This window comes from Dendrobates tinctorius, unplaced genomic scaffold, assembly GCF_039654945.1.
Source record: "Dendrobates tinctorius isolate UK_male_01 unplaced genomic scaffold, ASM3965494v1 ptg000095l, whole genome shotgun sequence".
Lineage (NCBI taxonomy): Eukaryota > Metazoa > Chordata > Amphibia > Anura > Dendrobatidae > Dendrobates > Dendrobates tinctorius.
In genome coordinates, this window is record NW_027361763.1 from 11,239,647 (window position 1) to 11,263,908 (window position 24,262).

General features: G+C 45.0%; 1 long non-coding RNA gene across 1 annotated transcript in view; it reads left to right on the plus strand.

Moving 5' to 3' along the window:
* LOC141098754 (uncharacterized) overlaps positions 1-24,262 on the plus strand; it is an 84,671-nt gene that overhangs the window by 54,899 nt on the left and 5,510 nt on the right. The window contains exon 2 of the long non-coding RNA XR_012234350.1: positions 4,249-4,346. This is a non-coding gene — a long non-coding RNA (uncharacterized lncRNA). The remainder of the gene's footprint in view (positions 1-4,248; positions 4,347-24,262) is intronic.

Here is a 24,262-nt window from a genome sequence, read left to right on the forward strand (position 1 = left end):
TAAGTTTCCTAGGCTAGTTTCCTTCATCTACAGTCCTCAATGTTGCCCCTTTTTTTGGTGTCCTCAGTGCTGAGAAATACATGCAGATACTTATTGTTACAGAACCCCCCAGCACCCTGAATAGGAGATGCATGTATGATGGGTGCAATGTGAGATGCATACCCCTAATGCAGCAACCGACCGGCTGCGACCCCTGGGCAGAGATAAACGAGATATCCCACTTCTGACCTCCCCCCACCTTTGTAAATCCCACAGTAAATGATCGGGGGTCGCCAGCCACCTGCGGCTATTGTAATGTATGTCTGGCGTCTTATTTGGAGCCTGTTATCTACTGGCCCGCCACATATTGATTGTCCTGTCCTCTGTATGTATGTATATTCTGAGACCTGTGAGTAAAATGTTGTCACACTGGAAATACGTGGAGAAGCAGTGATCTTTTATATGTTCCCATGTTACAAAGCCTTTTGAGCCAACGTCCTTCATCCAGAAGTGAGGAAAAGCAGACTGGACGTATTATAATTCCCCCTCCTTGGATATTACGCATGTGTTAGGGTTAGGAACTGGAGTCAGCACAGTAGCTCTGACACTGCATAGCGCCGCAGTGTTCCTCATCGTCTTCATCTTGCTCCTTGGTCGTCGGCCCGTACAGGCCTTCTGGATCACTGCTACTGCAGGGGCTGCCTAAGTAACGCCGTGTGCCTTAGGAGCGCTTTCCAGCTCAGTTGTTAGGCTGGTTAGTGGCGTCCGTCAGGGCGGACAGTGCACCCGTACTAAGCGGTGGTTCACACTACCGTGACCTGTGACGCTAACAGGTTGCGGTTGTTCGCCGGCTGGCATGTGCCTCGTGAAGTAACGGGGTTCGCGCCTGTTCACACCGGGTTAGTGTTTTCCCACCGGTGTCTGGCTCTCTCCTACACGCCTTCTCCCCATTGTTTTAGCTGCAGTTGGTCACCTCTGCACTGTGGGGCTTGGGCTGCGAACGCACCTTATATATTATTTCGTCTTTATTTGGTGCGTTCCGCCAGCCCATAACAGGTATATTGATATGCTGCAGTCGGGACAGAGGTGCCGACTGTCCATCTCCGCGGATAAGCTGCAGGCGCCGCTGGACATAGTGTACATGGGATTTCTTGAACGTACACTGCGTCCAACCCGCAGCGTTTACTGATCATGTGCACATGCACAAACACACAATTTATTGTGTACTTCTCATCCCTCATGGCACCTATCTCTGCCTTAACCAATGTGGTGGCTAATAGCAGAGTCTTGCCTAACTTGGCTGTGTTGGCTTTTCAGCATTTGAAAGAGGTTTCTGCGAGAGCTCTGGTGCTGCACCATCCCGATCCTAGCAAACAGTTTCTCCTAGAAGTGGATGCCTCCTTTATCGGTGCTGGGTCAGTGCTTCTGCTAAGAACTTCTGCAGGGAAGTCCATCTCTTGCGTTTTTTCTCTAAACTATTTTCACTAGCCAAGCGGAGTTTCTCAGGTAGTGCAGCTCATCCAGGATGGCACATCCATACGAACAGGGTAGCGGTGTCTGTCAGCACAGTGTCCAGAACTTGGAACAGATACGTGAACAGATGTGTCCTCTCAGTCTGTCAGAAACAGACTACATGAGGGTGTTATGAGGGCCCAACGTCCACCATTAGGTGTTGTGCTTACAGTCCAACACCGTGCAGGGCGATTGGCATTTGCCAGAGAACACCACGATTGGCAGATTCGACATTGGAGCACTGTGCTCTTCACGGATGAGAGCAGGTTCACACTGAGCATATATGACAGAGTCTGGAGACAATGTGGAAAACGTTCTGCTGCCTGCAACATCCTCCAGCATGACCGGTTTGACAGAGGTGTGAGGAGGCAGCCCTCCATGTGCTAGCCAGATGTACCTTGACTACTATTAGGCACTCGGATGAAATCCTCAGACTCATTGTGAGACCATATGCAGGTGCACTGGGTCCTGGGTCCCTTCTGATGCATGACAATGCTAGGCCTCATGTGGCTGAAGTGTGTCAGCAGTTCCTCCATGATGAAGGCATTGATGCTATGTACTGGCCTGCTGATTCCCCAGGCCTGAATCCAATCAAGCAAATCTGGGACATCATGTCTTGTTCCTTCCACCAAAGCCATGTTGCCCCACAGACTGTCCAGGAGTTGACTAATGTTTTACTCCATGTCTGGGAGGAGATCCCTCAGGAGAACATCTGCCACCTCATCAAGACCATGCCCAGGCATTATAGGGAGGTTATTTAGGCACATGGAGGCCACACACAATACTGAGCATCATTTCCCTGTCTTGAGGCATTTCCACTGAAGTTGGATCAGCCTGTAATTTGATTTTTCACTTTGATTTTGAGCATCATTCCAAATCCAGACCTCCATGGCATATTAATTTTGATTGATCATTTTTCTGTTTTATTGTTTTCAACGCATTTCACTATGTAATGAATAAATATTTGCAACTAGAATATTTAATTCAATGATATCTAGGATGTGGTATTTTAGTGTTCCCTTTAGTTTTTTGAGCAGTGTATATCATATAAGAAACATAGTGCCAAATCAGTAATACTTCTGTCCGTGAATCTGCATACGACTTCTTTCCTATAGGGGCCACCAATTGAAGAATGGAAAATGAAGGAAGGCAAAAGTATGCCAAACAACATAAATCCCTCTAGTTCTGCAAGAGATTGGTTGAAAGGTCCACAAGCCCTGCATTGTGCAGGTCTGAGGATTGTATGGTGACAAGAATCGACACCATTGTTTTGTTCTTGCTATGGTACCTACTTCTCTAATTTGTGCCTGCTACTGTTGACCATAGCTGTCGACACGCTTCAGGTCCTTCTGGCAAGAGGTGGCACTGGCAATGAATGAGGTAAGCTCATTAACTAATGATCTACATTTCATCACTTCTCGGCCTTATGACTTAGATCAAGTGTAGTATCTTTCAAAAAGGCAGTTTTGGCCTTGGCCATCCTAATTGATACATTATGCACACTGATTTTCGTGTGCTTGCTAGTATGGTAGGTGGCTTATATGCTTATCTGGTAGAAAGCCTGGACCACCAGGATCAAATCCACTAGTTTGAAACCTCAACGTGCAAAGTGCCCCAGGAGTGGTGAACATGGGGTGCCTTAATTCACTGGGATTGGAAATCCCACTTGAATTTTGGCACATTAGCAGCTCAAATTTTCTCACTTCTTGGCAATACCCACTTTTCCAGGCCTTTTGGCCTTAGGAGGGGTATTTCTAAATTCCCTATCGAAGGTCAAGGTCCAATTGGTATTACACAGATAAACCCTGCACTATTTTTGTTCTCTGTGTCACCCCTTTTACAGTGTGTGTGTGCACTTTGATTTTTTTCTGATGCAGTTCCCTTATGGGTTCCCTTCTGATAGGTCCTGGGGTGGGGAGCGTGTGACGATCAGGTTCTGCTTCCCCTGATCCCTGACTCTCCTCTCTAGGGGGGAGAGTCGATAGTTGATGTCTCCTAGCTGTAGCTTGTCCCTTTCCTTCACTGTGGCCTTTTGGCTTGGAGGGATGGGGAACGGTCTTTGGGGTCCTTTCTCCTGTTGGAGAGGGTTACAGATGATTGCATCTCAGTGCACTTTTTTGTGGCAACTTTTAGTCACATTTTTAGCACACTCGGGAGAGAGAGCATAATCTCAGGGGAAGAAAAAAAAATAGATCTACAGTTCATAGAAAAGAAAAGTATTCATGTGTGGTCATTATGCAGCACCAGTCCCTCCAGGGTTTTATGGAGAAGTTACAAGGTTAATTCATTTTCACTGATGGTGCATTGAATGTCGTGACCACTGATGTTGCCAGACACTTTTTCTCCATAGAGCCTGTAATAACCAGGTCAGCAGACAATGGCATTAGAGATCAATAGAAAGAAGCTTCTTGCATTACTGACTCCTTATATAACTCTCCCTAACACTAGTAATAACTTAGAAAAGCACTGACAATCAGTTATACAACTTGTTTGCTTCAAAAGCATTATTAGATTAAATTTATCAAGTGGACGTAGAATGTAGAACGTAGAGTCCCTCGTGATCCCGAACAGCAGATCGTCAAAAAATATTTTCTACAAATCAATTTAATTTACAAAGTAGCGTAGATGATACCCTTACAAACGTCTAGTTGGGTGCGACCAGATAAAAATGAAAAAATGACAAGTGGGTTGCAGCAGTAGTGTCAGGCTTTAAGTTTACGGTGCACTTACACTTCCTTTATATTTTTATTTTTTCAGGACATCTGATGAATTTCTAATAGCCACACACACGTGTTTGAAGCCCGCCTGAATGCTTCCTCCCTCAGGTCACCGCCATGTACAACCTTCTCCACAAGGTATAGCTGTGCGACTCCAGATGCCTTACCTCAATATCAGTGCTATGACGCTAGTCACTACTCATAAACAAGAAGCGAGGTTGGGTAGTCAAGAGGTCTGAGATCAAAAGCCAGAAGGGTATGTAATAGACAGAGGGGTAAGACAATGGTATTGTCAGGTCATGGTCTGGGGCACAGAATTCCAAGAAGGTGGCAGATCACAACAAAAGGGCTAGACAAATGCAAGGTCAAAGACAAATGCAAGATCAGAATACAAGAAAAGGAGCTTAGACGCTAGGCTGGGTAGTCAAGTGGTCCGAGGTCAAAAGCCAGAAGGGTATGTCATAGACAGAGGGGTGAAACAAAAGCTTAGTCAGGTCATAATCCGGGGTCAGAATTCCAAGAAGATGGCAGATCACAACAAAAGGGCTAGGCAAATGCAAGGTCAAAAACAAATCCAAGGTTGACCAACAAAGATCAGAATATAAGAAAAGGAGCCCAGACACTAGGCTGGATAGTCAAGAGGTCCGAGGTCAAAAGCCAGCAGGGTATGTCATCAACAGAGGGGTGAGACAACAGCTTAGTCAAGTCATAATCCGGGGTCAGAATTCCAAGAAGATGGCAGATCACAACAAAAGGGCTAGGCAAATGCAGGATCAAAGACAAATCCATAGTCGATCAATAAAGATCAGAATACAAGAATAGAAGCCTAGAGTGCACACACTTCATGAGCAAAGCTACAATTGGCAGCAATCTAAGGCAGAGAGCTGGCTAAGTCGTCAGGTGATTACTGTGAACAGGAGACACATGGATGAAGACCCGGGGCACCCTGGTCCTGATTGAATGGCTAAACTGTCACTCAAGACATTCACAGCTCTGCACGCCCCAGCATCCGCTTGGACCACTGAGCTGTCAGTCACCATACTGACAGCTCAGCACGTCCCTGTCCTAAATTGGACAGCAGAACTGTCATTCATTGCATCTAGACACACTGACAGGAGGAATCATGACAAATGCTTTTTCAGCCACACATCATCTTGACCAATAAAAAAACACATCTGTTTACTACTTTAGGAATGTCTGTGTTATGTTCCACATGGTGAGGTGGCTGAAATAATATACTACGCAGCTATTCACAGGTCAATTTTTTTTCTGTGATCTGATGGTACACATGAAAAAAAACGCAACACGAATTGGTGTGTCATGGACTGGTTGCTCAGAGATGCTTGGGAAACTTCCATTGATTTTTCTTTTTTTGTTTTTGCATATCACAAATGAAACGGTCCATTGTTATGACTATAGAGTGTAGGTAAGGTCTAATAGACACATCTGTGTCCTTCTTCTGCACCTCCATATCTGTACTCAGAAAATGTCTGACTTGACATCTGTCTCTCCGCACCCGGGGCAGTAATTCTAAGCCTGTGACCTCCATGACTTAGGACACCAGTTATTACAGCCTGATTTCCAGTCTTATACACATACCGGCTCGGCTCACAGTAATCTAAACGCCTGTAACATTATCTCTGAGACAGAAATAATAAAATCACTATACAGATATTCTCGTCATGAAAACTGAGCCGTATAGATCTGGTGGACAAACATTGGTTGTCAGACCTCTGTCTTCTATGGGACCCGATAACATGGCAGCCATCATCAATGTCTGGCCTTGATTCCATACATTTAAAGGAGAAAAATAACTTTATGGAGGTGATATATTTAGTGGTTCCATAGTGGAGAGGTGCCATCGGGATCTATAGAAGCGTTTATACTTATGTGAAATGTTGGGCGTCACATAGATAACAAGGTTGCCCCTCACTACCCATCAGAAATTGGCTTTTCATCCTATTTTAATGTTTGCAGCTCCCTGTCACGTACCCACTTCTCAGCACGTGATTTGGGGTTGTGCCTGCAAGGGTTAATCTATCTCCTCTCACTCAGTCCAGCATTCAACCTATTTTCTATGCTGCAATGGGAGCAAAAATCACACCCCAACACAGACCACACACCCTGCTTCATACACGCCGGAAGTACCACTACTATGTGCCCATCACCAGGAGCACACACTCTTTAAGGCTATAGATTCTTTAGAGCAGCAAGGTTCAGACTTATTAAAGTTTTAAGCTTTAATATAAAAGGTACAGTGCTTACAATAAAAAGGATATAAAAATGGAAATAAAAAGTGACATACAAATATGTAAAACAGTGATAAAATAAAAGGAAGAAAACTTACAGAAATATCAAACTTTGCAGTCTGTTATTCTGTCCCTGAGGGAGGGGGGAATATGAAATGGAGCACAACAGCTAAGCTGCCCTCACATGTGAACACTTTTCTTTGTGTATAAGCCTAATTTATAGATGTGACTTGGGAATCCAATTTCTAGGCCAGCCTCTCATGTTAATATTCTAATAGCTGGCTTGTGACTGGACCATGGCTATTTTACCAATGAATACATTATTTTTTCTCTGAAACTCTTGTGTAACCTTTCTCATAGATAGTGTCGTTATCCAGTTGGCAGCTCTTCTTCAAAAGAGCTAAGAGGTGTGAAATGTTACCACTGTGTGGTTCTCAGGAAAGCCCCCTGGGGAGATTGGAGACAGGAGACTGCCTTCTCAGGATAACATGAGGACCATGAGGTCATGACCTGTGTGGAGAGCTGCAGTCTAAGATAAATGTTAATTACTGCTGGTCATACATGCATACATATACATATTTCACTACACTCCCATTTTCCTTCTGGTGAGTGTTACCATTCAAGTAAGTTTTGTACCCTTTTTTGCCTAGCACGATATTACTGCACATGCGTGCCATTTTTTTCCTGGATGCAGTGCTCACCACATGATCCATGGACTTCATTGTTATTTCCTTTGGAATGGCCGACTGTTTTATATCCTCCTGACACTTCTGGCAATCATTATCTTGATTGCTATTTTCGGCATTTGATCTTCTTAATTTGCACCCTATTCAAGACTCATCTGACAACACAACACTATTACCCTGATGAAGGCACAAGTGTGTGGTGATATGCGTGGGATGGGTTTCTCCCCTCTCCTCTTGCTTGATCATCTTTGGCCCATGTTACGTGCACATAGCTCTCATTTTTTGTTGATCCCCACTTCCTTCATTGGCTTATTATTTTCTTCATTGATTCATTATTTATCCAGGATCGCATTTGCCTTTGGTCAGTTGTGTTTATCATATGATTTTCATCATGACACATTACTGACTTAAATCATGTATTTCGGTTTCTTTGTGGGTATTACAGTAGATTTGTGCATATTCTCTTGGGGCAACTTGTTTTATCTACTGTACTATAATCATTTTCAAGTAGAGGTTGTAATTTATCATAACCTTGTTGTGATGCTTTTTAAATACATTAGACACATACAGCACATACCGCTCACATATCAGACACATACACCACATACCGCTCACATATCAGACACATACAGCACACACCGCTCACATATCAGACACATACAGCACACACCGCTCACATATCAGACACATACAGCACACACCTCTCACATATCAGACACATACAGCACACACCGCTCACATATCAGACACATACAGCACACACCGCTCACATATCAGACACATACAGCACACACCGCTCACATATCAGATAAATACAGCACACACCGCTCACATATCAGACACATACAGCACACACCGCTCTCATATCAGACACATACATCACACACCGCTCACATATCAGACACATACAGCACACACCGCTCACATATCAGACACATACAGCACACACCGCTCACATATCAGACACATACAACACACACCGCTCACATATCAGACACATACAGCACACACCGCTCACATATCAGACACATACATCACACACCGCTCTCATATCAGACACATACAACACACACCGCTCACATATCAGACACATACAGCACACACCACTCACATATCAGACACATACAGCACACACCGCTCTCATATCAGACACATACACCACATACCGCTCACATGTCAGACACATACAGCACACACCGCTCACATATCAGACACATACAGCACACACCGCTCACATATCAGACACATACAGCACACACCGCTCACATATCAGACACATACAGCACACACCGCTCACATATCAGACACATACACCACATACCGCTCACATATCAGACACATACAGCACACACCGCTCACATATCAGACACATACAGCACACACCGCTCACATATCAGACACATACAGCACACACCGCTCACATATCAGACACATACAGCACACACCGCTCACACATCAGATAAATACAGCACACACCGCTCACATATCAGACACATACAGCACACACCGCTCTCATATCAGACACATACATCACACACCGCTCACATATCAGACACATACAGCACACACCGCTCTCATATCAGATAAATACAGCACACACCGCTCACATATCAGACACATACAGCACACACCGCTCTCATATCAGACACATACATCACACACCGCTCACATATCAGACACATACAGCACACACCGCTCACATATCAGACACATACAGCACACACCGCTCTCATATCAGACACATACATCACACACCGCTCACATATCAGACACATACAGCACACACCGCTCACATATCAGACACATACAGCACAGACTGCTCACATATCAGACACATACATCACACACCGCTCTCATATCAGACACATACAGCACACACCGCTCACATATCAGACACATACAGCACACACCGCTCTCATATCAGACACATACAGCACACACCGCTCTCATATCAGACACATACAGCACACACCGCTCACATATCAGACACATACAGCACACACCGCTCTCATATCAGACACATACATCACACACCGCTCTCATATCAGACACATACAGCACACACCGCTCTCATATCAGACACATACAGCACACACCGCTCACATATCAGACACATACAGCACACACCGCTCACATATCAGACACATACAGCACACACCGCTCACTTATTAGACACATACAGCACACACCGCTCACATATCAGACACATACAGCACACACCGCTCTCATATCAGACACATACAGCACACACCGCTCTCATATCAGACACATACAGCACACACCGCTCACATATCAGATAAATACAGCACACACCGCTCACATATCAGACACATACAGCACACACCGCTCTCATATCAGACACATACATCACACACCGCTCACATATCAGACACATACAGCACACACCGCTCACATATCAGACACATACAGCACACACCGCTCACATATCAGACACATACATCACACACCGCTCTCATATCAGACACATACAGCACACACCGCTCACATATCAGACACATACAGCACACACCACTCACATATCAGACACATACAGCACACACCGCTCTCATATCAGACACATACATCACACACCGCTCTCATATCAGACACATACAGCACACACCGCTCTCATATCAGACACATACAGCACACACCGCTCACATATCAGACACATACAGCACACACCGCTCACATATCAGACACATACAGCACACACCGCTCACTTATTAGACACATACAGCACACACCGCTCACATATCAGACACATACAGCACACACCGCTCTCATATCAGACACATACAGCACACACCGCTCTCATATCAGACACATACAGCACACACCGCTCACATATCAGACACATACAGCACACACCGCTCACATATCAGACACATACAGCACACACCTCTCACATATCAGACACATGCAGCACACACCGCTCACATATCAGACACATACAGCACACACCGCTCACATATCAGACACATACAGCACACACCGCTCACATATCAGACACATACAGCACACACTGCTCTCATATCAGACACATACAGCACACACCGCTCTCATATCAGACACATACATCACACACCGCTCTCATATCAGACACATACAGCACACACCGCTCACTTATTAGACACATACAGCACACACCTCTCACATATCAGACACATACAGCACACACCGCTCACATATCAGACACATACAGCACACACCGCTCACTCATTAGACACATACAGCACACACCGCTCACATATCAGACACATACAGCACACACCGCTCACATATCAGACACATACATCACACACCGCTCACATATCAGACACATACAGCACACACCGCTCTCATATCAGACACATACATCACACACCGCTCACATATCAGACACATACAGCACACACCGCTTACATATCAGACACATACAGCACACACCGCTCACATATCAGACACATACATCACACACCGCTCACATATCAGACACATACAGCACACACCGCTCACATATCAGACACATACAGCACACACCGCTCACATATCAGACACATACATCACACACCGCTCTCATATCAGACACATACAGCACACACCGCTCACTTATTAGACACATACAGCACACACCGCTCACATATCAGACACATACAACACACACAGCTCACATATCAGACACATACAGCACACACCGCTCACATATCAGACACATACAGCACACACCGCTCACATATCAGACACATGCAGCACACACCGCTTACATATCAGACACATACAGCACACTCCACTCACATATCAGACACATACAGCACACACCACTCACATATCAGACACATACAGCACACACCGCTCACATATCAGACACATACATCACACACCGCTCACATATCAGACACATACAGCACACACCGCTCACATATCAGACACATGCAGCACACACCGCTTACATATTAGACACATGCAGCACACACCGCTTACATATTAGACACATGCAGCACACACCTCTCACATATCAGACACATACATCACACACCGCTCACATATCAGACACATACAGCACACACCGCTCACTTATTAGACACATACAGCACACACCGCTCACATATCAGACACATACAACACACACAGCTCACATATCAGACACATACAGCACACACCGCTCACTTATCAGACACATACAGCACACACCGCTCACATATCAGACACATACAACACACACAGCTCACATATCAGACACATACATCACACCCCGCTCACATATCAGACACATACAGCACACACCGCTCACTTATTAGACACATACAGCACACACCGCTCACATATCAGACACATACAGCACACACCGCTCACATATCAGACACATGCAGCACACACCGCTTACATATTAGACACATGCAGCACACACCGCTTACATATTAGACACATACAGCACACACCGCTCACATATCAGACACATACAACACACACCGCTCACTTATTAGACACATACAGCACACACCGCTCACATATCAGACACATACAGCACACACCGCTCTCATATCAGACACATACAGCACACACCGCTCTCATATCAGACACATACAGCACACACCGCTCACATATCAGACACATACAGCACACACCGCTCACATATCAGACACATACAACACACACCGCTCACTTATTAGACACATACAGCACACACCGCTCACATATCAGACACATACAGCACACACCGCTCTCATATCAGACACATACAACACACACAGCTCACATATCAGACACATACAACACACACCGCTCACTTATTAGACACATACAGCACACACCGCTCACATATCAGACACATACAGCACACACCGCTCTCATATCAGACACATACAGCACACACCGCTCACATATCAGACACATACAGCACACACCTCTCACATATCAGACACATGCAGCACACACCGCTCACATATCAGACACATACAGCACACACCGCTCACATATCAGACACATACAGCACACACCGCTCACATATCAGACACATACAGCACACACTGCTCTCATATCAGACACATACAGCACACACCGCTCTCATATCAGACACATACAGCACACACCGCTCACATATCAGACACATACAGCACACACCGCTCACATATCAGACACATACAGCACACACCGCTCACTTATCAGACACATACAGCACACACCTCTCACATATCAGACACATACAGCACACACCGCTCACATATCAGACACATACATCACACACCGCTCTCATATCAGACACATACAGCACACACCGCTCACTTATTAGACACATACAGCACACACCTCTCACATATCAGACACATACAGCACACACCGCTCACATATCAGACACATACAGCACACACCGCTCACTCATTAGACACATACAGCACACACCGCTCACATATCAGACACATACAGCACACACCGCTCACATATCAGACACATACATCACACACCGCTCACATATCAGACACATACAGCACACACCGCTCTCATATCAGACACATACATCACACACCGCTCACATATCAGACACACACAGCACACACCGCTTACATATCAGACACATACAGCACACACCGCTCACATATCAGACACATACATCACACACCGCTCACATATCAGACACATACAGCACACACCGCTCACATATCAGACACATACAGCACACACCGCTCACATATCAGACACATACATCACACACCGCTCTCATATCAGACACATACAGCACACACCGCTCACTTATTAGACACATACAGCACACACCGCTCACATATCAGACACATACAACACACACAGCTCACATATCAGACACATACAGCACACACCGCTCACATATCAGACACATACAGCACACACCGCTCACATATCAGACACATGCAGCACACACCGCTTACATATCAGACACATACAGCACACACCACTCACATATCAGACACATACAGCACACACCGCTCACATATCAGACACATACATCACACACCGCTCACATATCAGACACATACAGCACACACCGCTCACATATCAGACACATGCAGCACACACCGCTTACATATTAGACACATGCAGCACACACCGCTTACATATTAGACACATGCAGCACACACCTCTCACATATCAGACACATACATCACACACCGCTCACATATCAGACACATACAGCACACACCGCTCACTTATTAGACACATACAGCACACACCGCTCACATATCAGACACATACAACACACACAGCTCACATATCAGACACATACAGCACACACCGCTCACTTATCAGACACATACAGCACACACCGCTCACATATCAGACACATACAACACACACAGCTCACATATCAGACACATACATCACACACCGCTCACATATCAGACACATACAGCACACACCGCTCACTTATTAGACACATACAGCACACACCGCTCACATATCAGACACATACAGCACACACCGCTCACATATCAGACACATGCAGCACACACCGCTTACATATTAGACACATGCAGCACACACCGCTTACATATTAGACACATACAGCACACACCGCTCACATATCAGACACATACAACACACACAGCTCACATATCAGACACATACAGCACACACCTCTCACATATCAGACACATACAGCACACACCGCTCACATATCAGACACATACATCACACACCGCTCTCATATCAGACACATACATCACACACCGCTCTCATATCAGACACATACAGCACACACCGCTCACTTATTAGACACATACAGCACACACCGCTCACATATCAGACACATACAACACACACAGCTCACATATCAGACACATACAGCACACACCGCTCACATATCAGACACATACAGCACACACCGCTCACATATCAGACACATGCAGCACACACCGCTTACATATTAGACACATGCAGCACACACCGCTTACATATTAGACACATACAGCACACACCGCTCACATATCAGACACATACAACACACACAGCTCACATATCAGACACATACAGCACACACCTCTCACATATCAGACACATACAGCACACACCTCTCACATATCAGACACATGCAGCACACACCGCTTACATATTAGACACATGCAGCACACACCGCTTACATATTAGACACATACAGCACACACCGCTCACATATCAGACACATACAACACACACCGCTCACATATTAGACACATGCAGCACACACCTCTCACATATCAGACACATACAGCACACACCGCTCACATATTAGACACATGCAGCATACACCTCTCACATATCAGACACATACAGCACACACCGCTCACATATCAGACACATACAGCACACACCGCTCACATATTAGACACATGCAGCATACACCTCTCACATATCAGACACATACAGCACACACCGCTCACATATCAGACACATACAGCACACACCGCTTACATATTAGACACATACAGCACACACCTCTCACATATCAGACACATAGAGCACACACCGCTCACATATTAGACACATGCAGCACACACCGCTCACATATCAGACACATACAGCACACACCGCTTACATATCAGACACATACAGCACACACCGCTTACATATTAGACACATACAGCACACACCTCTCACATATCAGACACATACAGCACACACCTCTCACATATCAGACACATACAGCACACACCGCTCACATATCAGACACATACAGCACACACCGCTTACATATCAGACACATACAGCACACACCGCTTACATATTAGACACATACAGCACACACCTCTCACATATCAGACACATACAGCACACACCTCTCACATATCAGACACATACAGCACACACCGCTCACATATCAGACACATACAGCACACACCGCTTACATATCAGACACATACAGCACACACCGCTCTCATATCAGACACATACATCACACACCGCTCACATATCAGACACATACAGCACACACCGCTAACATATCAGACACATACAGCACACACCGCTCACATATCAGACACATACATCACACACCGCTCTCATATCAGACACATACAGCACACACCGCTCACATATCAGACACATACAGCACACACCGCTCACTTATTAGACACATACAGCACACACCGCTCACATATCAGACACATACAACACACACCTCTTACATATCAGACACATACAGCACACACCGCTCACATATCAGACACATACATCACACACCGCTCTCATATCAGACACATACAGCACACACCGCTCACTTATCAGACACATACAGCACACACCGCTCTCATATCAGACACATACAGCACACACCGCTCACATATCAGACACATACAGCACACACCGCTTACATATTAGACACATGCAGCACACACCTCTCACATATCAGACACATACAGCACACACCTCTCACATATCAGACACATACAGCACACACCACTCACATATCAGACACATACAGCACACACCGCTTACATATTAGACACATGCAGCACACACCTCTCACATATCAGACACATACAGCACACACCGCTCACATATCAGACACATACATCACACACCGCTCACATATCAGACACATACAGCACACACCTCTTACATATTAGACACATGCAGCACACACCGCTCACATATCAGACACATACAGCACACACCTCTCACATATCAGACACATACAGCACACACCGCTTACATATTAGACACATACAGCACACACCGCTCACATATCAGACACATACAGCACACACCGCTCACATATCAGACACATACAGCACACACCGCTCACATATCAGACACATACAGCACACACCGCTTACATATTAGACACATGCAGCACACACCGCTCACATATCAGACACATACAGCACACACCGCTTACATATTAGACACATACAGCACACACCGCTCACATATCAGACACATACAACACACACCGCTCACATATCAGACACATGCAGCACACACCTCTCACATATCAGACACATGCAGCACACACCGCTTACATATGAGACACATACAGCAAACACCGCTCACATATCAGACACATGCAGCACACACCGCTTACATATTAGACACATGCAGCACACACCTCTCACATATCAGACACATACAGCACACACCTCTCACATATCAGACACATGCAGCACACACCTCTCACATATCAGACACATACAGCACACACCGCTTACATATGAGACACATACAGCACACACCGCTCACATATCAGACACATGCAGCACACACCTCTCACATATCAGACACATACAGCACACACCGCTTACATATGAGACACATACAGCACACACCTCTCACATATCAGACACATGCAGCACACACCGCTTACATATTAGACACATGCAGCACACACCTCTCACATATCAGACACATACAGCACACACCTCTCACATATCAGACACATACAGCACACACCGCTCACATATCAGACACATACAGCACACACCGCTTACATATTAGACACATACAGCACACACCGCTCACATATCAGACACATACAGCACACACCTCTCACATATCAGACACATACAGCACACACCGCTTACATATGAGACACATACAGCACACACCTCTCACATATCAGACACATGCAGCACACACCTCTCACATATCAGACACATACAGCACACACCGCTTACATATGAGACACATACAGCACACACCTCTCACATATCAGACACATGCAGCACACACCGCTTACATATTAGACACATGCAGCACACACCTCTCACATATCAGACACATACAGCACACACCTCTCACATATCAGACACATACAGCACACACCGCTCACATATCAGACACATACAGCACACACCGCTTACATATTAGACACATACAGCACACACCGCTCACATATCAGACACATACAACACACACCTCTTACATATCAGACACATACAGCACACACCGCTCACATATCAGACACATACAGCACACACCTCTCACATATCAGACACATACAGCACACACCGCTTACATATGAGACACATACAGCACACACCTCTCACATATCAGACACATGCAGCACACACCTCTCACATATCAGACACATACAGCACACACCGCTTACATATGAGACACATACAGCACACACCGCTCACATATCAGACACATACAGCACACACCTCTCACATATCAGACACATACAGCACACACCTCTCACATATCAGACACATGCAGCACACACCGCTTACATATTAGACACATGCAGCACACACCGCTCACATATCAGACACATACAGCACACACCTCTCACATATCAGACACATACAGCACACACCGCTCACATATCAGACACATACAGCACACACCGCTCACATATCAGACACATACAACACACACCTCTTACATATCAGACACATACAGCACACACCGCTCACATATCAGACACATACAGCACACACCGCTCACATATCAGACACATACAGCACACACCGCTTACATATTAGACACATACAGCACACACCGCTCACATATCAGACACATACAACACACACCTCTTACATATCAGACACATGCAGCACACACCGCTTACATATTAGACACATGCAGCACACACCTCTCACATATCAGACACATACAGCACACACCTCTCACATATCAGACACATACAGCACACACCGCTCACATATCAGACACATACAGCACACACCGCTCACATATCAGACACATACAGCACACACCTCTCACATATCAGACACATACAGCACACACCGCTCACATATCAGACACATACAGCACACACCGCTCACATATCAGACACATACAGCACACACCGCTCACATATCAGACACATACAGCACACACCGCTTACATATTAGACACATACAGCACACACCGCTCACATATCAGACACATACAACACACACCTCTTACATATCAGACACATACAGCACACACCTCTCACATATCAGACACATACAGCACACACCGCTCACATATCAGACACATACAGCACACACCGCTTACATATTAGACACATACAGCACACACCGCTCACATATCAGACACATACAACACACACCTCTTACATATCAGACACATACAGCACACACCTCTCACATATCAGACACATACAGCACACACCGCTCACATATCAGACACATACAACACACACCTCTTACATATCAGACACATACAGCACACACCGCTTACATATTAGACACATACAGCACACACCGCTCACATATCAGACACATACAACACACACCTCTTACATATCAGACACATGCAGCACACACCGCTTACATATTAGACACATGCAGCACACACCTCTCACATATCAGACACATACAGCACACACCTCTCACATATCAGACACATACAGCACACACCGCTCACATATCAGACACATACAGCACACACCGCTCACATATCAGACACATACAGCACACACCGCTCACATATCAGACACATACAGCACACACCGCTCACATATCAGACACATACAGCACACACCGCTTACATATTAGACACATACAGCACACACCGCTCACATATCAGACACATACAGCACACACCTCTCACATATCAGACACATACAGCACACACCGCTCACATATTAGACACATACAGCACACACCGCTCACATATCAGACACATACAGCACACACCTCTCACATATCAGACACATACAGCACACACCTCTCACATATCAGACACATACAGCACACACCGCTCACATATCAGACACATACAGCACACACCGCTCACATATCAGACACATACAGCACACACCGCTCACATATCAGACACATACAGCACACACCGCTCACATATCAGACACATACAGCACACACCGCTCACATATCAGACACATACAGCACACACCGCTCACATATCAGACACATACAGCACACACCGCTTACATATTAGACACATACAGCACACACCGCTCACATATCAGACACATACAGCACACACCTCTCACATATCAGACACATACAGCACACACCGCTCACATATTAGACACATACAGCACACACCGCTCACATATCAGACACATACAGCACACACCGCTCACATATTAGACACATACAGCACACACCGCTCACATATCAGACACATACAGCACACACCGCTCACATATCAGACACATACAGCACACACCGCTCACATATCAGACACATACAGCACACACCGCTTACATATTAGACACATACAGCACACACCGCTCACATATCAGACACATACAGCACACACCTCTCACATATCAGACACATACAGCACACACCGCTCACATATTAGACACATACAGCACACACCGCTCACATATCAGACACATACAGCACACACCTCTCACATATCAGACACATACAGCACACACCGCTCACATATCAGACACATACAGCACACACCGCTCACATATCAGACACATACAGCACACACCGCTTACATATTAGACACATACAGCACACACCGCTCACATATCAGACACATACAGCACACACCTCTCACATATCAGACACATACAGCACACACCGCTTACATATTAGACACATACAACACACACCGCTCACATATCAGACACATACAGCACACACCTCTCACATATCAGACACATACAGCACACACCGCTCACATATTAGACACATACAGCACACACCGCTCACATATCAGACACATACAGCACACACCGCTCACATATCAGACACATACATAACACACCACTCACATATCAGACACATATAGCACACACCTCTCACATATCAGACACATACAGCACACACCGCTCACATATCAGACACATACAGCACACACCTCTCACATATCAGACACATACAGCACACACCGCTCACATATTAGACACATACAGCACACACCGCTCACATATCAGACACATACAGCACACACCGCTCACATATCAGACACATACATAACACACCACTCACATATCAGACACATACAGCACACACCTCTCACATATCAGACACATACAGCACACACCGCTCACATATCAGACACATACAGCACACACCGCTCACATATCAGACACATACAGCACACACCGCTCACATATCAGACACATACATAACACACCACTCACATATCAGACACATACAGCACACACCTCTCACATATCAGACACATACAGCACACACCGCTCACATATCAGACACATACAGCACACACCTCTCACATATCAGACACATACATAACACACCACTCACATATCAGACACATATAGCACACACCGCTCACATATCAGACACATGCAGCACACACCGCTTACAAATTAGACACATACAGCACACACCGCTCACATATCAGACACATGCAGCACACACCTCTCACATATCAGACACATACAGCACACACCGCTTACATATTAGACACATACAACACACACCGCTCACATATCAGACACATACAGCACACACCTCTCACATATCAGACACATACAGCACACACCGCTTACATATTAGACACATACAACACACACCGCTCACATATCAGACACATACAGCACACACCTCTCACATATCAGACACATACAGCACACACCGCTTACATATTAGACACATACAGCACACACCGCTCACATATCAGACACATACAGCACACACCTCTCACATATCAGACACATACAGCACACACCGCTTACATATTAGACACATACAACACACACCGCTCACATATCAGACACATACAGCACACACCTCTCACATATCAGACACATACAGCACACACCGCTCACATATTAGACACATACAGCACACACCGCTCACATATCAGACACATACAGCACACACCTCTCACATATCAGACACATACAGCACACACCGCTCACATATCAGACACATACAGCACACACCTCTCACATATCAGACACATACATAACACACCGCTCACATATCAGACACATATAGCACACACCGCTCACATATCAGACACATGCAGCACACACCGCTTACAAATTAGACACATACAGCACACACCGCTCACATATCAGACACATACAGCACACACCGCTCACAAAACCAGGGGAAGAGTCTTGAGGAGATCATTTGCATATTCCCAGTGCCTTCTGGGATAAGTGAAGAGTCTCCGCGAGCTCAACGATCACTAGGTTTTGGCCGTTGCAGCTGAAAAGAGGAAATCGGAAAAATTTTGGCTCATCTTTCATCGTTTTTAAGAAATCTCAAGATGGAAGAGGCCAGGAGCCATTTGGTGAGCTGCATTTCTTGCTACATGTTCACAGATTTACCAGTGGAAAAGCCAAACTTCACATGCCACAAATGCAAGCTTGTGTCCCTGTTGGAGGAAAAGTTGCAAAATCTCGAAGAGAGGTTGGCTACGTTGAAGATCATTAAGGAAGGTGAAGAGTTCTTGGACAGAGCAGAATTATCTCTTCATGTTACAGAAAGAGAAGAAATTCGAAGTGCACCTGAAGAAACAGAGGAATGGAGACATGTGACCCAGAGAAGCAGGAGGATCAGGAGGCAGTCAGCACCCATACTGCTCAGGAACCAGTACCAGGCTCTCACGCAGGAAAACGATGAAGAAATACATCAGGATAAGATTTTGCCAACAAACAGCAACCTTGTACGCCTTCAGAGTCCTCCTGGATGGAGAAAGAAAAATGTTGTGAAGAAGAAACGGAGAGTGGTGGTCATGGGGGATTCCCTGCTGAGAGGAACAGAGGCCGCTATCTGCAGACCGGATATAACTACAAGAGAAATGTGCTGTCTTCCAGGTGCAAAAATTAAAGATGTGTCTGACAGGATATCAGGACTCTTCAGACCTACAGATGACTACCCATTCCTGCTACTACATGTGGGGACAAATGACACCGCAAGAAACGACCTGGAAACCATCTGCAGAGACTTTGAAGACTTAGGCAAGAAAGTGAAAGAACTGGGAGCGCAGGTGGTCTTCTCTTCCATCCTCCCAGTGGATGGCCATGGAACAAGGAGGTGGAATAAGATTCTGCAGGTGAACAACTGGCTACGTCGATGGTGCCGTCAGCAACGATTTGGATTTCTGGATCACGGAGTGAACTACTTATACGATGGACTACTTGCTAGAGATGGGGTGCACCTTACGAAGCCTGGAAAGCAGGTATTTGGAAGTCGCCTTGCTACACTTGTAAGGAGAGCTTTAAACTAGAACAACATGGGAAGGGAAGCAAAAGACCAGAAAAAGCCATACACCTGACAAATGCTATTGAGAACTCTGCTATTAGAAGTGGAAAGGAAGAACAAAGACGAAAGAATCTAATTAATAAAAATATTGGAGAAAGAGAAACCAATCACAAACTAAAATGTTTCTATACTAAAGCACAAAGCATGGGCAACAAACAAGGAGAATTGGAACTACTAACACAGGAAAAGAAATATGATGTCATTGGAATCACTGAAACTTGGTGGGACAATACACATGATTGGAATACAAGACTAGAAGGATACAACTTATTTGCAAGAAACAGACTTGATAAACGAGGAGGGGGTGTCGCATTGTATGTTCGAAACGCGTATATCTGCACAGAGATTGAAGCTTCAGAGACTGGGAGTTCTGTGGAAACTGTTTGGGTAAGAATACAAGGACAGAACAATGGAAAGGACACCATTGTAGGCATTTACTACAGGCCACCTGTGCAAGCCGAAGATATAGATGAACTCTTTATGCATCAGATGGCCAAGTTCTCCAAAAAATATGACATGGTTGTCATGGGAGATTTCAACTATCCAGACATTTGTTGGGAATCTCTCTCAGGCAAAACTAACAGGTCAAGGAAATTCTTATCCTCTCTTGCTGACAACTTTATCTTCCAAAAGGTAAGGGAGAAAACAAGGGGAACTGCTACCTTGGATCTAATCCTTATAAACAGGGAGGAAATGGTTGAGGAGGTAAAAGTGGCTGGGACCCTAGGAGGTAGCGACCATGCTATTTTAGAATTTTGGATAACTAGAGGCGGAAGACCTGTGAAGACTCAGACGTCAAGGTTAGATTTCAGAAAGGCAGATTTTAAGGGATTCAGAAAGAGAATTGGAGGGATCCAATGGCTGGATATCCTTAAAGACAAAAATGTCCAGGAAGGATGGGAAATCTTGAAAAATGAAATTCTCAAAGCACAGTTGTTAATTCCGAAAAGAGGGAAGAATAGGAAGCAGTTAAGGAAACCAGGATGGATGAACACAGAACTTAAGCACATGCTAAAAAGGAAGAAAAAAATGTTTATAAAATGGAAAGAGGGAGGCATATCTAAAGAAGAATATAATGCTGTCTGCAGAACCTGCAGGGCACAAATCAGATTATGTAAAGCTGAAAATGAATTGAGGCTTGCAAGAGATGTCAAAAGCAATAATAAAGGATTTTGGGGATATGTCAAAAGTAAAAGAAAAGTCAAAGATGCTATAGGATTTTTACAGGATGAAAATGATGAAATGGTAAGACAGGATGTTGAGAAGGCTGAACTTTTAAATTCCTATTTTGCATCTGTTTTCTCTCAGAAAGGAAATGTAACATCAACTGTTATTCACTGTCCTATTAAGGGAATAGAAGAATCCAGGATATCTATAAACAGAAAGATAGTGAGGAAACACTTAGCTAACCTAAATGAATTCAAGTCTCCAGGTCCAGATGAATTACACCCCAGAGTACTGAAGGAGATAGCAGAAGAAATTTTTGAACCCCTCTCTATAATCTTTGAAAATTCTTGGAGAACAGGAGAAGTGCCAGAAGACTGGAGAAGAGCAAATGTTGTTCCTATCTTCAAAAAGGGGAAGAAGGTGGACCCAGGTAACTATAGGCCGGTGAGTCTGACTTCTATACCAGGAAAGATCTTTGAACAAATTATTAAACAACATGTATGTCAATACCTGGATAAGAATGAAGTGATTAAACAGAGTCAGCATGGGTTTGTAACTAATAAGTCATGTCAGACTAACTTAATTTCCTTCTATGACGGTATCACTGATTGGGTAGATCAAGGAAATGCTGTAGATATAGTATATCTTGACTTCAGCAAAGCATTTGACAAAGTCTCTCATACAATCCTTATTGAAAAAATGATTAAGTATGGAATGGACAAGGCAACTGTTAGGTGGATTCATAACTGGCTTAGTGATCGGACCCAAAGAGTGGTCGTAAATGGCTGCACATCCAGTTGGAAGAATGTCTCAAGTGGGGTACCACAGGGCTCTGTCCT